The sequence below is a fragment of the Mus pahari genome, chromosome 11, assembly GCF_900095145.1.
Source record: "Mus pahari chromosome 11, PAHARI_EIJ_v1.1, whole genome shotgun sequence".
Taxonomy (NCBI): Eukaryota; Metazoa; Chordata; class Mammalia; order Rodentia; family Muridae; genus Mus; species Mus pahari.
Genome location: NC_034600.1, coordinates 45,666,329 through 45,669,803, shown reverse-complemented (window position 1 = coordinate 45,669,803; position 3,475 = coordinate 45,666,329).

The following is a 3,475-nucleotide window of genomic DNA, read 5'->3' as shown; positions in this document are numbered from 1 at the left end:
CTGCCTCTGCCTCTGCCTCTGCCTCTGCCTCTGCCTCTGCCTCTGCCTCTTTTGCTTCCTTCGATGCCACAGTGCCTTTCTGTCATTGCTTTTGTGCTTCTTCCTGGACAGTAAGAAGTCCTAATAAGAAGTCATTCTCTACACCCATGTTATGCTGCATTGTCCCTAAATATTTTTCAAGTAGTTCCATGGTTTCTGATCTTGTAGTTAAGTAGATTGCCTATTTTGAGTTGAGATTTGCTGTACTAGAGAAGAGTATCATATTTCCATGTGTGTGCATATCTAATTTGCCTGACATCATTTAAAACTTATCTTTAGTGAGTGTTTTTGAAATCTTTCTCTGCAATGAGTTAGCCAAAAAATCCTGCCTGTTAGTTAGAGCATAAAGAACTGAAATTGTTATATTAAACAGATATCTTCACTTCATATTCATCACAGTATTGTTCCAAATAAACAAGATTTTAAAAAGTGACCTAAATATCCATGAATTCATGCATATAATCTGGTATACATATAAATGAAATATTATGTTATCCTGTAAAAAAAAATCTGTGGTTCATGATATCATGGATGTAAGTAGAGGATATTATTCTAAATAAGTCTAACACAGCAAAACAAGTACTGCAATGAAGATTCTAAAAACTCAATAACACAGGAAGAACAGCTTATACATGGGTGACTACCAAAAGCAGGAGATTGGAAAGGTGTGGAGATAGGGAAGATGTTGATCAAAGTGTACAACATCTCAGGCTGAAGGAATAAATGTTAGTCACCAACTGAACTGGATGATAGACAAGATAAATAATGGACTATATATTCAATATAGGCTCTAGAGGAATTTTAATCCAGCACCATCACCACTCTGCCTAAGGATCACATCAAAAGACTTAGGTCTGTGTGATCTTGCTGAAGTATACACATGCCCTTAGTACATACCTTTAATCCCAAACAGTGTAGGTAAAATTAGTTTAGAGAAGAAGGCAGTCGTGTTTGAAAGTGACATCTACTTGGAGAGCAATTCTGTGAGTAGAGTTCAGTGTGGGTCAACAGAGGCAGTTGAAATCAGAATATAAGAAGGAGAAAGAGAGAGAGAGAGAGAGTTTTATCAGGATAGTTTTACAGAAACAGGCTGTAGGTGAAGACAGAAAAAGCCAGCAAAAAGAAGGAGCCAAAAGATTAGAAGGCATTGCCAGAGTTAGTTTTAGGCCAAGTAGATCAATTCAGTCAGAAGCCAAGTGAAGCAAGATTGAATCAGTGAACTTGTAGAGGAGTTTTGAGCCAGAACAACTGAGTAGAACCAGCTAGTCAGAATTCAAAAACTAGAAAGTGTGATCATACTCAGCACTAAGCTAAGACTTTCAGATGACAATTGCTTGCTGCTTCAGCCTCTGTGAGTTCATATGAGCTTGGTTCAGCTGATTTAGAGGGTCCTGTCATCCTATTGTTCTCCATCTCCAGTTGTTCTTATATTTCTGAATGAATTAAGAGGCCAGTTTACAGGACAAAGACATGTAGACATAATAATTGATGTGACGATAAACAGGTAACTTCAAGAAAATTCTCAGGATGAGTGGAAGCCAAATTTGGATGAATTTAATAACACATAAATGAAAAGATAAGAAAGGTGACCAGGGAAAACAGTTCTGTCCTAGTAAACATCATATCAAATAGCCTAAAAGAGACAGTGGTGGAGTTAGCGTGGGGGTGGGGGTTGCTACTGCTGTTTTGTCTTAGGGGTCAACAGACTTGAGTTGAAATTATTAGCAGGAAGATGATTGTCTTGCATGAACAAGTCATGAGTATCCACATAAGACATAGCTTCCTTATTTTTTCTAAGAACTAGTTTATTAGTGCTTGTTAATGGTGTCGGTAGTGAGGATATGAAGAGGGAAGAGACCATGCGTTACTATACTTGATCTTCCAGAGATTCATCTCAGGCTGGCAGCACATGAGTCTTCCTATAACTTTGACCAGTAGAGAAAAAAATGCCAACATGTATATAAGCCAAGCTCTTCACTTCGACCAGAGCACTGCAAGAGGAAGTCATTACCCTGCTCCTGTGTATCTTTTGCAAGACTGGAATTCTGTAGCATATGCATCACCCACATTATTTATCAGGGAGCTTATATCTGGGAGAGGCAAATTCTCCTTCTCCCAGTAGTCACTGTTTGCCTGTAGTTCTTCTGGAGAAATCCAGGATTCTCATGAGATAACGCACAGAAAAGTGTGGCATTTTCTTTGCTTCGTCTATGTCCCCGTGTTTCACAGACTTGAACCTCCACTCACACACATCATGCCCCTTTCTCTCATTGCACACTTTCATCCTTAGCAAGAGCTTTCATTCTTGTTCTTTTCCTTTCCCACCATTCACATTCAACTTTGCTCTACATTTTCTGCCTAACAAAGGACTCTTTACAAATTAGCCCACATTTTCCTGGAGACTTTCCTTTGCTTCTTATAATTCTAGTCAGGTGGCACAGTGATCTGTCAACCCCAAAGTGAGGTGAATGCCAGGTGTCACGATTCTGGTTTCTTAGTACTTGCCTATCACAGAGGGTTGGGAATAAATTCACTTCTTTATCTACAAGTCAAACTCCCACTGACCAAACAACCATAAATATAATTTAATCAGTAATAGAATACTACGTGAGTTTAATAAAACATTATGATATTTTGAGCCCAATATCACTTAATCAGTATTTAGAAATGAAAAAAAGGTGCTGTGTGTGTGTGTGTGTGTGTGTGTGTTTGTGTGTGTGTGTAAATCATACATATCACTGGATCTTTACAGTACTAACAAAATCTGTTTGAATTTTTTTTCATTTCTCTTGGTATACAGAGAAAGATAGGTTCCATACCACCAGATTTAATGTTTGCTTTTTAATTGTATGTTTAACAATTCAGGCACTTTCGCTCTAATGAACCCATCCAACCTCTCCCAACAACACCCATGTCCACTCACAACTCAAAAGTTGAGATACTTCTGTTATTATTACTGTTATATACCTGTGTGTGTGCATATCCGTATACAAAAATAAATATATAAGAACAACCTGCTGGAGACCCATGTACTCCCTGCCCTTGCTGCTTCAGTCTCTGTGAGCACATATGTGCCTTGTTTAGTTGATTCAAAGGGCCTTGTTTCCTGGTGGTCTCTATCCCCTCTGGCTCTTACAATCACCTCAGGATTGAGAGAAAGAAATGGAGTAGAACAGAAGTGGATGGGAGGTAGGAATGAACTGTGAAGAGTAGAGGAAGGGAAAGTTATAATCAGCATATAATGTATAAAACATTCTTAATTATTAATTTTATTATTAATTAAAGGGATATATATATATATATATATATATATATTCCAAAGCTAACCAAAGAAGGTAATTCTCCATCTCTGTCTCCCAAGAATTCCATATAGATTTTGTCTATAGGGGACTCCATAAAACTCCATCAACCTTACTCCATCCATTGATATTGTCTT